The following is a 15,314-nucleotide window of genomic DNA, read 5'->3' as shown; positions in this document are numbered from 1 at the left end:
TGACATCTCTCCACGTGAGGTCGAAGGTTTGCCCTAGACCCTGTAGGACATCTATGTACCTATCAGGATCATCTGAAAACTTCCCCAGGAAGCTTGATCTGCTTTAAATCAGACAGGGAGAAGGGGACATGTACCGGGTTGGGCCAAATTCCCCTCCCCCTAAAGCTTGAAGGGGACATAACTGATAACCTGGGGGTTTTTGGTCCTTTGGAGATTTCTTTGCTTATTTCCTTCTGGGAACAGAAGTTTGACTGGGAACAGAGTTTGACTCTTTTCTTTGGTATGACAATAACAGTATTCAAAAGTAAATAGAGGTGGTAACATAATTGTAAAAAACCTTAGCTCTTAAATGTGAGAAGACTTGGTCCTTTTAAATTGCCAAGGACATGGTAAAGGTTAGGACAGGAAATTATTCTCAGAAGACATAGAATCTTGGTTTCCCAGGTGGATTACTCAAAAGATAAAGAAAACCTTTTTACAATATGTTATTAAGAGCATATCAATAATCCAAGAAAACTTTGTCATTTTACAGAGACTGAAATGCATTAAAAAAAAAGAAATCTTATAAATAAATTCATCCAATCTTAGTTTTGGCCACGTGAGATAAGATTCCTTTTGCAATATTTCTCACAAACGTTCTACAACTTTTTATAGTTATTCAAGTTTTGTCCTATATTTGTTTCTTTCTCATTCTGGAACAACCAGTCATTTTACTTTAGAATAAAATTACTCTCTTTTCCCTTAATGAAAATATACTTTGCAAACAAAGTTGTTTCACCTCACCCTTATTAACTGCAGTAGTTTCCTTTACAAATATGGATTATAATTTTTAACCATTAGCACCTTTAACAGAAAGAACAAGGAAGTAGACAACTGTCAATTGTCTGTTGTGTACCAGCGTTCTGTAGAAGGCTAGCAAGTTTTATGAATCTACAATCTCACAATTATTATAGGATTATGCTGTCTTATAGCATAATTTTTCATATTTATTAACAAGCCTAAATACATAGGCCTCCTAGACCATATAAGAATAAGAAGCCAAAATTATGTAATCTTAAACTTAGGCTTTGTAATTAATGTTTCAGTACTTGAGATTGCTTAGAAATTGCTAATGAATGTCTATTACTTAGTATAACTCTAAGGCTGCTGGTTGCCAAAAAGATTTTAGAAACTGTTTTTAGCAAACATATTATAACATTATACAAAGCTAGCCATCATCTTAAGTTTTTTCCCTGTTAACTATTTTCAGTTAACATACATATGTTAGGCATGTATCACAAAATTTAAAAAAAAAGTGAAAAGATTTAAATATGTGGGTTTCTATTTGTTTTACTGCTTGATATACATGAAATAATGTATATCAAGCAATTCATTTTTACTGCATCTTCACTTACACACTTGTTCTTAGGTTAAATTTATAATTTAAAGAATAATCTTAAACATCTAGTGGTTATAATTTTACCTTAATTGGCTGTAAATCCAAGAATAATGCTTATATTTAATGCTGATCATTCATTTTTATTAAACCAGTACTTCCAAACTAGTCTTAGTTATTAAACATTTACTCAAATCATGTGAACTTGAAAAACATTTGGGTTAGCATCTGGATTTCTGGGAGTTTTAGGATATTGAATTTATATAAGTTTTTTTTTTTTGGTTTGAGACAGAATCTGGCTCTGTCGCCCAGGCTGGAGTGCAGTGGCACACTCTTGGCTCACTGCAACCTCTGCCTCCTGGGTTCAAGCAATTCTCCTGCCTCAGCCTCCCAAGTAGCTGGGATTACTGGCACCCGCCACCATACCTGGCTAATTTTGTGTTTTTAGTAGAGACAGGGTTTCATCATGTTGGCCAGACTGGTCGCGAGCTCCTGACTTCAAATAATCTGTCCGCCTCGGTCTCCCAAAGTGCTGGGATTACAGGCATGAACCACTGTTCCCGGCCTGAATTTATATGAGTTCTGATTTATCTCTAAGCCAATGTGAATAGAAATCCTTTAAGGGATTTTATAAATTAACTTGGCAATCCCATGCAGAAGTAGAAAAATACCATACATACATAACATGCATGCATACATACATTCATACGTATATAAACTTACATACAGGTGCAATAGAGACCTTGTAGCTTTCATTCTAATATTTTAGCCACATGTCAGGTAAAAAGAGTAAAACAAAATTCACAGGTTTATATAAAATACTTGGCTTTCATCTTTGCCCTGCTTCCTATTTTTATCTGCATTGTGTTTCTGACAGATGGAATAAGGTAAGGTTACCTGCTCAGTACGAGGGCTAATGCTTTCCACCAATATTTGTGGAGGAGACTTGTAAGATTTTCATTTGCTTATATATCTGATTGCTTTTGGGGGTCCTTTGAGAGCTCCTGATGTGGGTAGGAGGTCTAAGATTCCAGTGATTGTAGGGAGGTGGGGGGCTGGAGTGGGAAGGGAAAGTTCTGGTGGAAGTGGATAGATGGATGGTGGAGAAGTAGGGGTTTCAAAGGCAACGTATTAAAGGATTCAAAGGAACTGAAGGGAAGATCAAAGGTGGTAGAAGGAGGAAAGAGGGACAGAGGCGATAGGAAGGGGGAGGTCTCAAAGGAGCCTGTCTGGGGAAGCCATCAAAGTTCCAAATTATCCTTAGCAAAATTATGCCATAAGGAATGAAGTGGACAGAGTGCCTGCCCTAGTGGTCCTAGTGGTGGAGCATACAGCCATCAAGGGCTTGGGAAGGGGGTTTCAGTGACCGAGAAGCTCCCATACTCTTAACTAATGATACTTTGCAAGCAATGAAGCCTAGGACTCTGACCCAGCCTCTATATCTAATAAACAGAGAAGCCCGGGACTCTGACCCAGCCTTTCTGTCGAATGAACAGAGAAGCCTGGGACTCCTCTAACCCAGCTTCTACAGTATACTCAGAATCTTAAAAATCAAAGTCTGTCTTTACCTGGAGCACTGGCTTAGGAGTTGGACTGATGAACGGATCCCTAATCTATCAGTCAGAACTGAAGAAAAAGGCTTCAAAGGTGTGTGTCTGGGTAGGAGAGGTCCCAGGATCCAGTGATAAGATGAGAGGTCCAGGAGTCCAATGATGAAATTTTTGTTTGTTTTTGAGAGGGATTCTTGCTCTGTCACCCAGTCCGGAGTGCAGTGACACGATCCCGGCTCACGACAGCCTCTGTCTCCCGGGTTCAGGTGACCCTTCTGCCTCAGCCTCCCGAGTAGCTGGGACTACAGGTGTGCGTCACCACACCTGGCTAATTTTTTTGGTATTTTTAGCAGAGATGGGATTTCACCATCTTGGCCAAGCTGGTCTCAAACTTCTGACCTCAGGTGATCCACCCGCCTCAGCCTCCCAAAGTGCTGGGATTACACGTGTGAGCCATTGTGCCCAGCCCTGATGATGAATCTGATCCTATGCAAGTCATGACACTGTAAGTGTTAAAGAACAAATTATTCTGACATTTGTTTAAATGGTGAGGACGACTTTGTTTAGGGCTATTGCAATAGATGTCATGACTACACAATAGGGGTGAGATTGGGCTCAACTCCCAATATGGCAAAGAGAGCTGGGGATTTCTAGTCAAGGAGCAGAGGGGTCAATGCATGGAAATTCCCAAGGAGAGACGTCAAGGGTAGGGGATTCTTGCTGATGGCAGGCCAAGCTGATCAGATATTAAAGGTAGGGGAGTCTCGCTAAACTAACTTAGCAGCATTCTTGCTACAACTGAATAGCTGGGCCAAAGACACGGCCCCAGGACGAGGTGTAGTGGAAAAGAGGGCCATTGGTGATGGAACTCAATCTCCAGCACATCTCCCCTCCCTGGAGATCGGGAGTGAGACCGAAAGTTCCAGCGTGTTAATCACGTGGTTGGTTCCCCTGGCCACCAGCCCCCATCTGGAAACTACCTAAAGAATACCAAGAAGGCCGGGTCCGTGGCTCACACCAGTAATCCCAGCACTTTGGGAGGCCAAGGCGGGTGGATCACGAGGTCAGGAGATCGAGACCACCCTGGTTAACACGGTGAAACCACGTCTCTACCAAAAATACAAACAATTAGCCGGGCTTGGTGGCAGGCACCTGTAGTCCCAGCTACTTGGGAGGCTGAGGCAGAATGGCGTGAACCCGAGAAGCAGAACTTGCAGTGAGCCGAGATCACGCCACTGCACTCCAGCCTGGATGACAGTGTGAGACTCTGTCTCAAAAAAAATAAAAAAATAAAAAATAAAAAAAAGAATACCAAGAACACTGAGGTAAGGCCAAAAAGGGTTCTTTATTAATAACAAAAGACACTCCTATCACTCAGAAAATTCATAGAGTTTTAGGTGCTCTGTGCCAGAAGTCAGAGACAAAGAAGAAATACACGTTTTTGATGGAATCACAATGGGAGCACTAAAAATGGAGATGGTAGAGAAGCGTCCAGTGTTCAGGAGAGCAGGCAGATCAATGGGGTCCACGTAGCTGCAGACCAGCGCAGCCAGGGATGAGCAGATGGGCAGTAGAGGGCTAAGGAAATGAGCAGCGAACACAGGTGATGAGGGACGGGTGGACTGGGCTTGGGGCCATGACCTAGTGCCAGTAACCCAGAAATAGAGTCATGACCCAAAGAAGGAACAAGTGGATTAGCCATATTCCACCTGTCCTAGGTTTCAGGAGTTCATGAGGATAAATAGTCAATGAATATTTACACACATATCTCCATGGCTCCAAACTCCAAACTTGCTTGACAAGACCTTAACCTCCATGCTTCTCTCATCTGCTTAAATTCTTCCCCAGCTATTTCTGGGTGTCCTTGGAGAGGTGACATCTCACGTGGGCTTGGGAACAAGTTTGTTCATGTTCTTTCCATTTGAGCCTGTTGGTCCAGGAGCCCTGCCGTGGCCTTTGCAGCTGGTGCCCTCTGAAAGACGTTTCTCCCCTGCACCCAATGTCCCCGTGAGCCCAGGGTGACTGCAACCTGTGGATGGGCTGGTGAGGGTTGGTGAATGGCTTCTCCTGATGCTTGTGCTTATTGTGCTTTCTGGGAGGGAGGTGGCCCTGTGTGGACTCAGTCCTGCCCAGTATTTCATGAACACTGTGGCTTCATCTTATGTTGTCAGAGCCTCAAAACCAGTCCTTCACATGTGGCCAGGAGAGGGGAGAGAAGGGCCTGTCTTGTATGGCTTCTCCCTCTTTCCTCTTTTTCTTAGATACCTCTGCATCCGAATGAAACAAAACTCTCAACAAATATCCTTCCACCTCCTTTAGGAGAAAACAAGTTGTGTAATGGAAAGAGCATAAACTTTTGAGCCAGACATCCTTGGTTTGACTCTCAGCTTTGCCATTTGCCAGTCGTGTGGCCTTGAATCAGTTACTTTTTTCATATGATGAGGAAATATTGTTAGGGATTATGCATGTAAAACACTTAACATCGTATCTGACACAGAGTGAGTGCTCGAGAAAAGGCAACCATTGTTATCATGTCTCCCTTCTCCAGAAACAGCACAAAGCCTAGTCATGGGAGGCACTGTATTTTCTAAGTGTGTGAATCACTCTCGCGCCCCAAAGTGCCTCTCATTTCACAGGTGTTCTAGGAAAGGTGCTGCTCACCACTGTCTTAGCCTAATAAGCAGTTAGTTGCAAACCTGGCTGTCTAATCCCACTTTGTTGATTTCAGGGATTTTCTTTTGCCACTGTCATCCCTCCGTGTGTCCAAGTATGCCATAGTCTGTTTTGGGGAGAGGCTTATCTAGTGTCTTTGGCCATTACATAGGAAATGTAAGATGGAAAGAGAGGGCCCAGTTAGAGTCCCGATGAGCACCACACAATATCTTTAGGAAAAGAATCGTCGAAAGGCAACAGGATGCCTCCTGACCATCCGAGGTCCTCGTCAAGTTGGGGGGACTTGGTGGACTTGGCTTTCCTGCAGCTCCCAGCTCTGGGCTCCATTTTACTGCATCCTGGGAGACAGGAAAGTCAGTCTGCATGTGAGATTCTGAGCCCTTCCTTGGAGTATTTGCAGTCTGCATCTGGTCTGCAAAAGGTGACTCATTGTTGACTCTTTCAGCTTCTGAAGGGTAAGCGATCTATGTTCCATGTGCACGTGAAGGAACTCGGGAAGGAAAGGAGGGAGCCCACACTGATGGGCGCTTTGCAGTACTTTTCTGCCAGTCTGGTACGCTGTACCTGTCACAGTCGGTTTGACTCCCCTTCTCCCTCCTGGATGGAATAGGCGATCAAACTGTGTGGAGGATTCTACCAGACAGGCACCCCACAGTCCAGTTAGGATCAATCATGGGTTTATATGCAAAGGGTGAAACGGAACCGTGAGAAGCCAACCTGAGACTTAGGGAAAGTAGTAGCCATGGCATCATGACCCTCGAGACCCGAGGGACTGAGGGAGGAGCAATTACTTGAATCTTGAAGGGCAGAGTCCCGATGTAGAGCAGGCTCCCTGAGAAGGACAGTGACCGGCCGGGCGCAGTGGCTCACGCCTATAATCCCAGCACTTTGGGAGGCCGAGAGGGGCGGATCACAAGGTCAGGAGATTGAGACCATCCTGGCTAACACGGTGAAACCCCGTCTCTACCAAAAAATACAAAAAACTAGCCAGGCGAGGTGGCGGGCGCCTGTAGTCCTAGCTATTTGGGAGGCTGAGGCAGGAGAATGGCGTAAACCCGGGAGGCGGAGCTTGCAGTGAGCTGAGATCCGGCCACTGCACTCCAGCCTGGGTGACAGAGCCGAGACTCCGTCTCAAAAAAAAAAAAAAAAAAAAAAAAAAGGACAGTGACCTTGGGCTGAAGGACACAACCAGGCCCTGGTGACGCTGCAGGGGGAATGAATCCCCTGACCGTACTCTGTTCCTTCCTCCCAGCTCCTGTGGGGGCTCCTTATGGGCCAACTCCACCTGCAGCCAAAGTGACCACAGCCCTGTTGCCCAAAGAGGCCAACCTGAGCCGGAGAGCTGGGTGGGCAGGGCCTCAGGGGCAAAGGGAAGACATTTGGAGTCTGTGGAAAGATGCTTAGATGTTCACCTCCTTCACCCAGAACTGACAGTAATCCTTGCCTGACCTTGGTGCCTCTTGACCTCTTTTTAAGAATTTCATCATGAAAAATTTCAGGCGTGTACAGAGGTATAGAAAAATCTCACCGGGAGCATTCACAAACTCAGTATGCAGATTCCACAGTGATTGAAATTCTGCCACCTGTGTTTATATTGACCCTTTGCCTTGTGTTGGTATTTTAAAGCAATTCCCAGGTCCCCAGGCACGGCCCGTGGTGGCGTCTGCACTGAGGGGTGCAGGCGTGTGGTGGCGCTTCTCAGACAGCATGGTGGTCACCTGGAGGAGCCCAGGGTGGCCCAGGGAAGGTTTGGGCGGGAGAAGGAGGGACTCCTGTGTGCAGCATAACACCTGAATGAGGGGCATGACAACCACACGAACACGCTTGCTGCCTAACATCTGCGGGCGCTGCACTCAGTACTCTTCAGACCCGATGTGGGATGGTTGCCTTCACTGAAAAACAAATGGATAGCTTCTTCATGAGAATAACACAACACAAATGTATGACCCAGCATAACACATTAGGATTTTATTTGCTTATTATTTATTTGTTTGAGACAAGGTCTCACTGTGTCATCCAGGCTGGAGTGTGGTGGGATGATCACGGCTCATTGCAGCCTTGACCTCCCAGCTCAGCTTTTTGAGTAGCTGAGACTGTAGGTGTGTGCCCCCCCACACTAAATATAAAATTAGTCCCCCAGCTAATTATTATATTTTTTGTAGAGACGAGGTTTTGCCATCTTGCCCAGGCTGATCTAGGACTCCTGAGCTCAAGCAATGTGCCCACCTCAGCTTCCCAAAGTGCTGGGATTACAAGTGTGAGCCATTGTGTCCAGCCAGGATTTTAAATTATCTCATTTGCTAAATCTCCTGGGGGTGGAATCCCATGTAGAAATGGAAACTTGGAGGCAAACAGACTGAAGATTTTTTTTTTTAAATTAGGAAAAATGATCTATGTGTGAACCTTTACTATAAGTTACTCTTATTTCTAGTATGTTGTGATTTGGAACAGTAGTAAGAAGAAAAATGATGCAGAAATAAAGCAGTCATTCTTTTCAGAGCCAAACACAGTTTGAAGCCTACAGAAGCTCCTAGACCAAGTAAAATAGGTTCTATAGAAAGAATAAATTCTATACCCTGTAGAAAGAATAACTTTTAAACGCTTGTAGAGTGAATAGAAAAAAAACAAATCCCTTGAAAAGTTGTAGAAAATATAAAACTCTATACTTGCAGAAAATATAAATATCAGAAAAGCTGTATAAAAGTGGTCACATATTATTGTGACTTCTGGTATATGTAGATGCAGCCAAATAACTTGATATTTTGATGTAAAATTAAAATGCTCCCTTGTCCATCCCCCAACTCCCTGCAAAAAGAAGCAAAAAACAGAAAGAGTAGAATTGATCCTTCTCATAGTAGAAGAAGAGGATGGCTAAATGCAGAGTACAAAAAGAACAGATTTTAGACATTGTAATTTGTTCTTTTATCTGCATAGAGGATGGAAGCAAATGTGTCCTTCAAAGAGAATCATGTACTACGTATCTTTCGTACACACATTCCGTCCTTTTTCTTTAATTAGAGAAGGCTTAGCTCAAACTTTCCGCTGAGATACAGAATCAGATCTTTCTAAATTCAGAGGATGAAGTTTGGCAAGTAGAGCACATGTTCTTTGTAGATATCATATTAAGTAAAATTAGTAACGTGTGGGTATAAAGACGACTTTCTAAGTGTTTGCCTTTTCCAGTGACCCTGGTCAGTGGGCAGAAATAAATTGTTTTTATATCCACGTTACTAAATCCACATGTTACTAAATATATATATATATATATATATATTTTTTTTTTACAATTCTGAGTTTTATTTTGCAGTCATACTGATTAGTAGACATTTAGTTCCTACTTACAAAACCAACTCTAAAATTGCATTAATAAGTACTGGGCAACATATATATATATAAGACATATATTGGGCAATTTATATGTATATAAGACACAAGATATATATATGTATACACACGTACATATATATACATATACACATATGTATTTTAGATAAATGGTAAAGGGTACTAAGGAGTAATTAACAGATGGATGGGTCTTTGGTAATTGATACAAGTTTCTGTTTAAAATCTTATTAATAAGTATGTAAAGAATATAAGGCATTCAGCTCCATGCCTTGTCCACAGAAAACTCATGTTATGTATTTTTTGAATACATGGATTAAAATTTGATATTTGCAAATGATACTTTCTTTTGGTTTCTGATTCTTTGGTATTTTATCATCCTGAAATACTATATTAAATTTATTTAGTTTTAATAGTTTTAGGGATACAAGTGGTTTTTGGTTACTTGGATAAACCGTGTAGTGGTGAAGTATGAAATTTTAGTGCACTTATCACCTGAGTAGTGCACGTTACACCCAATATGTAGTTTTTTATCCCTCAGCCCCCCCCCATCCTCCCTGCTTCTGAGTCTCCAGTGTCCATTGTACCACTTTGTATGCTTTTGTGTACCCATAGCTTAGCTCCTACTTACAAGTGAGAACATGGTATATTTGGTTTTCCACTCCTGAGTTACTTCGCTTTGAATAATGACCTCCAATTCCATCCAAATGCTGCAAAAGATATTATTTTGTTTTGTTTTTTTAAATGGCTGAGTAGTAGCCTGTGGTATGTATGTATGTGTATATATACACACACACCATATTTTTATATTTTATATATATTTTATGTGTGTGTGTGTATATATATATATATGTATACACACACCATCTTTTTTTATCCACTCATTGGTTGATGGGGACTTCGATTGGTTCCATATCTTTTTTTTTTTTCCTTGAAACGAAGTCTCACCCTGTCACCCAGGCTGGAGTACAGTGGCGCGATCTCGGCTCACTGCAAACTCTGCCTCCCAGGTTCACGCCATTCTCCTGCCTCAGTCTCCCAAAGTGCTGGGATTACAGGCATGAGCCACCGCGCCCAGCCCATATCTTTGCAACTGTGAATTGTGCTGTGGTAAACATATGTGTGCAGGTGTCTTTTTGATATAATGACTTCTCTTCTTTTGGGTGGATACCCAGTAGCAGGATTGCTGGATTGAATGGCAGATCTACTTTTAGTTCTTTAAGAAATCTCCATACTGTTTTCCATAGAGGTTGTACTAATTTACACTCTCATCAGCAGTGTGTAACTGTTCCTTTTCACCACATCCATGCCAACATCTATTGTTTTTTGACATTTTAATAATGGCCTTTCTGGCTGGGGTACAGTGGTGTCTCATTGTGGTTTTAGTATGCATTTCTCTGATGATTACACACATTATTACTTAACAGTACCTCACCGTCATATTCTCTGGATCCATAGATCATGTTGTAATAAGAGATTATTAATAACCTTTACTTCCTATTTTGGAACAGGAAATTGTTACTATGCATTTTTAAGGTAAATCCCGCTAATGATACCTGACTTATTCATTTAGTGAACACTGGACAGGGGTTAGGTTAGGGCTCTTTAGCCCATTGTTTTAATTCGAAAAATGGGTTCTTCATGGATTAAGTTACCTTAATCCTCTGTGTCCAATCAGTTGGCTATTTAAACCATGCTTAGTTGATGGTGGTTTATTTTAATTCAAAGGTCTTTAAAATGGAGTAACCAATATTTTCCAACTTATAATCTTTCATGTCGGTTGTCTCATATTAGTTTTTATAGATGTTATTTATCACAATTACAAAGTCACTTAGGTGTATTTGAAGCTTAAGGGACAGATTAAATTGCAAGTTCCCGCTAAGGAGCTGAATTATCTGCACCATGCTGTCCATTGGGTAAACTCCCGAGATCATATAAGCTGCATCACCTGAACTCAAACCACCACCCTACACAGGCAAATGGCATCTTCCCAGATAAATGGTTTAAAAACCAGCCATCTATGAGGACCAAAAAGAAATGGTCAGGGTGACCAGAGGACCATCTAATCTCTAACGGGTCTTCTAGCTTCGTAGTGAAGCCCTTAGAATGGCAAGTCCAGGAATACCTCATTTCATTCACAGACTTTTTCTTTTTTGAGACGGAGTCTGGCTCTGTCCCCCAGGCTGGAATGCAGTGGCACGATCTCAGCTCACTGCAAGCTCCGCCTCCCGGATTCACGCCATTCTCCTGCCTCAGGCTTCCAAGTAGCTGGGACCACAGGCGCCCGCCACTGCGCCTTCATAGATTTGAAGAGAGTTAGGTCTTTGTTTGGGTTAGGCTTTGGCTTAAGGGGATGTTGTGGCTGGTTTGATCTTCTATCCAGACCACTCAAATTGATTCCTAATCAGTAATAAGGCTGTTTTGCTTTCTTATAGTTTCTATGTTCACTAGAATAGCACTATTTAATTTCCTTCAAAAACACTTCATTTGCATTCACAGCTTGGCTGTTTGTCATAAGAGACCTGCTTTCATCCTGTCTTGGCTTTCAACATGCCTTCCTCACTAAGCTTAGTCGTTTCTAGCTTTCGATTTCAGGTGAGAGATGTGCAACTCTTCCCTTCGCTTGAACAGTCAGAGGCCACTATAGGGTTACTAACTGGCCTAATTTCAATACTGTTGTGTCTTAGGGAAAAGGGAGGCTGGAGGAGAGGGAGAGAGGCAAGAACAGCCTGTTGGTAGAGTAGAGCAGTCAGAGAACATACCATTTATCGATTAAGTTTACTGTCTTATTTAGGCACGGTTCATGGCACCCCAAAACAATTACAATAGTGACACCATAGATGAGTAATCACAGATCACCAAAGCAGATAAAGTAACAATGAAAATGTTTAAAATATTATGAGAACTTCTAAAAGGTGACGCGGAGACATGCTAACGGAGCACTTGCTGTTGGGAAAATGATGCCAACAGACTTGCTGGATGCAGGATTGCCACAAACCTTCGATGTGTTAAAAACAAATGTCGGCCGGGCGCGGTGGCTCAAGCCTGTAATCCCAGCACTTTGGGAGGCCGAGACAGGCGCATCAAGAGGTCAGGAGATGGAGACCATCCTGGCTAACACGGTGAAACCCTGTCTCTACTAAAAATACCAAAAAAAATTATTGTATTTTACAATACAATGAATGCCAATGATTTCTTCATTCTCTGGTCTTCCACAGTCTGAATCCCAACTCCTCTTAGGCCCTGTTTTTTTCACCATTACCCCTCCCAAACTAATATAAAGTGAACGGGTGCATCTCTTCCCTAGGCTTTGAAAAATTGTTTTGGAGTTTGCTGTGAAAGGATAAATCAACTCACAACTTTCTCTAATAACCAGTTTATTAATATCTGTCCAATAAGAGTATTATTAAAGAAATGAACCCAAAACAGAAAAGTTAAGAAGGACTCCCTTTTCTTCCCCTAATTTAAATTTGTACAGAGATGGTAAGTGGTTATAGGGAGTGGTCATGAGAAGCCACACATGTGAACATCACTGCATTCGCTTATTTGGCATTGAATGATGTGGAACACAGAGTGACATACAAGAGGCTGTGATCAAGAGGGACTTCCCATAGTTTGAGTAAATGCATTTCATTCCTATGTAGCCGCTGATGAGTGGAAGTTAAATGCTGAAGAGGTCTACGAAGGCGGAAGTCACCTTGCATTGGCTTGGCTGGAGAAATCCTCCGCTCTTCCGGCTGAGCACTGATTGACGGGCGGAAGTCACCTTGCATTGGCTTGGCTGGAGAAAGCCTCCGTTCTTCCGGCTGAGCACTGATTGACGGGTGGAAAGTCAGGAATGTTATTTGAGTCTTCCCATCTCTGATGTCTTTTATTGCTACCTCCTGAAATGTGAAGGAGTGTTTCCAACACCCCATTCATGCACTTAACCACTTATGTATGAGATTGGAATTCTTCCATTGCATGATTTAAGGCCGAAGTTCTAGCTTTTTACCAACCCTCCACAGAAAGATCTTGCAATGACCCTTCTTACTGATCACCATCCTCATCTGCATACACATTTGCTGGGTTCTGTGCCAGGCACTGGGGTTGGGGAGAGGGTGATGGTGTGAACAAGGGATACAGAGGCATGTTTTCTGCGCTTGAATGTCTCCAGAGAGGGGCATAGCAAGCAAATATGTGGTTTGTGTAATATAGAAAGAGCTGGGATGGTTGGATATACAAATTATTCAGAGAGAGTAAGAAAGGAGACATAAACGTCATTTGTCCTGGACTTACTGCCGTTTTTCCTTAAACAGTGTCGGGGGGAGAGAGACAATTTTGAAGTGACATTTGAGTGGGGCTATCAAGGGTGGGCCATCAAAATTGAACATGGAAGGAGGAACCAGATGCTGCAGGAGGAAACAGAATGGACTGAGAAAGCTGCACAAAAAGAAGTACAAAGGCATGAACAGGCCTGCAGAGCTCTGGGGCTGTTCAGGAAGGAGGGATGGAGACAAGGCTGGGAAACATTGGGACATTATGGTGCAGGTAACTTGAACTACTAAAAATATCTTGATGCTGGGGAGGGATTTAGTTACACTCGATTGTACAATAACTTGATGGTAGTATGAAGGGTTGATTGGAGGAGAAAGGCTGTGGGGCAGTGAGAACAGCTGGGGCCCCAAGTGGTGGCCTGAGTAAGGGACAGGAGAGAGCTGTGCCAGTACCAACAGGAGATGGCAATGGAGCCAAACGTGGTCAAACACTTCGACCTGGTGACGGATTGGATGTGTCAGTAGAGGGTTTTCTGAGAATGACCACCTTTTATTACTTTCCATATGAATTTTGTAGCTATAATATTTTCAGATTATTTAAACCAAGATTGGGAAATATTCAGAAAACTGGAAAAGTGACAAAGGCTTAAAAGCCAGACATACATATCACAGTTTTAATTACCAATGAATTTAAAAATATGTTTCCTATCCAGCCTGGGCAACATGACGAGACTTCATCTCTTAAAAAAAAAAATTAGCCGGGCATGGTGGAACATGCCTGTAGTCCTGTAGTCCCAGTTACCCAGGAGACTGAGGTGGGAAGATTGCTTCAGTCCAGGAGTTCGAGGCTGCAGTGAGCCATGATCACACCACTGCACTCCAGCCTGGCAGCAGAGCTAGACTCTTACCTCAAAAAAAAAAAAAAGAATATGTCTACTGAGCCATATTCTCTGCCTTAAGTGGTTTTCAAATTTTTGAGTTCCTTATGTAAATAACTTAGCAATTATATTTCTAAAGATTGTAGAAATGTGAACAATCACGATTTGTTTAGATTTAGGATTCATTGAGTCCTGAATGAAATATACATTTGAATATTATTATTTGCATCCCCGATTAAAAAATTCATTTTTGGTGAATCAAAAAATCCATTTTTAGAATTGAGGAGTAAATAAATATTTTTTTTTCGTTTTATAACAATCTAATATATCCAGTGCATCTCTATCAAGGGAACATTTGAAATGGTTTGGGAAATGAGCAAAATGTAAGATTTTAACAGATGAAGCTTCAATTCAATTGTAATCACATGAAATCCATTTTGCTTTTTATGGATCCATTCCTAATTTTCCTTCAAAATCTCCTGTGACCTACAAAAAATTAGCCGGGCGTGGTGGCGGGCACCTGTAATCCCAACCACCTCGGAGGCTGGGGCAGGAGAACTGCTTGAGCCTGGGAGGCAGAGGTCGCAGTGAGCGGAGATCGTACCACTGCACTCCAGCCTGGGCAACAAAGCGAGACTCCATCTCAAAAAAACAAGAAAACAAAAAAAAACCTCCGCTGACCTAATTCTAACTGGCGTTTTCTTTGTGACCCCTCCAGTGGTGGATGCCTGCCAACTACTATAATTGTTCTACAGAACAGCAAATGTGTGCAGCCGTTTATAATCTTTTCGGTATGAAGAAGACTGTAGCATGCTCCTCTTTTAATAATAGGCAAAGAAAATAAATTGGGTGTTATTCTTCACAAATGCAAAAATCTGTAATTTTGTGGTTGGGGTTTCTATGATTCATTTTTCCAAGTTACTGTGGCAAAGGCTCTGCACAGCAATAAAGTAATGATAACCCATTGAACTGTTCGTTGACAATATCACCCTAAGTCCAAATATTTAGAAATGGGATTTAAAAACTTGTTTTTATTTTTAAAAACCTTTAATGAATATAAGCAAGAAATAGTAAAAATACAATATGATAAAAATAAATAGTTCCCATTTAGTTTTTATAAATAAACTCATGTTTCTCAATTACTTCTGACCAGAGGATGTTAGTTTAATCAAATTAACGTCGAGGGATTCTATCTGAGACAGCACCTCAAAACAAAATAAAGGGCAGAACTCAGGTGACT

The 15,314-nt window shown here is 42.1% G+C and overlaps 1 protein-coding gene and 1 long non-coding RNA gene across 4 annotated transcripts in view; one reads left to right on the top strand and one right to left on the bottom strand.

Annotated features, from left to right (window-relative positions):
* SACS (sacsin molecular chaperone) overlaps positions 1 to 15,314 on the top strand; it is a 108,166-nt gene that overhangs the window by 33,111 nt on the left and 59,741 nt on the right. The gene's annotated exons all lie outside the window — the stretch shown is intronic.
* Positions 1 to 15,314, bottom strand: part of LOC126940875 (uncharacterized) — an 80,804-nt gene that overhangs the window by 55,381 nt on the left and 10,109 nt on the right. The window contains exon 3 of one of the 2 annotated variants that reach the window (XR_007720950.1): positions 4,113 to 7,490. The exons of the other annotated variant lie outside the window; for it this stretch is intronic. This is a non-coding gene — a long non-coding RNA (uncharacterized LOC126940875). Of the gene's footprint in view, positions 1 to 4,112; positions 7,491 to 15,314 lie in introns of those variants that run through there. 2 annotated transcript variants of the gene reach the window in all.

Source organism: Macaca thibetana, chromosome 17 (genome assembly GCF_024542745.1).
Source record: "Macaca thibetana thibetana isolate TM-01 chromosome 17, ASM2454274v1, whole genome shotgun sequence".
In the NCBI taxonomy this organism is placed as follows: domain Eukaryota; kingdom Metazoa; phylum Chordata; class Mammalia; order Primates; family Cercopithecidae; genus Macaca; species Macaca thibetana.
Note: the sequence above shows the minus strand (reverse complement) of the source record. Positions and strands in the feature narration are given on the sequence as shown.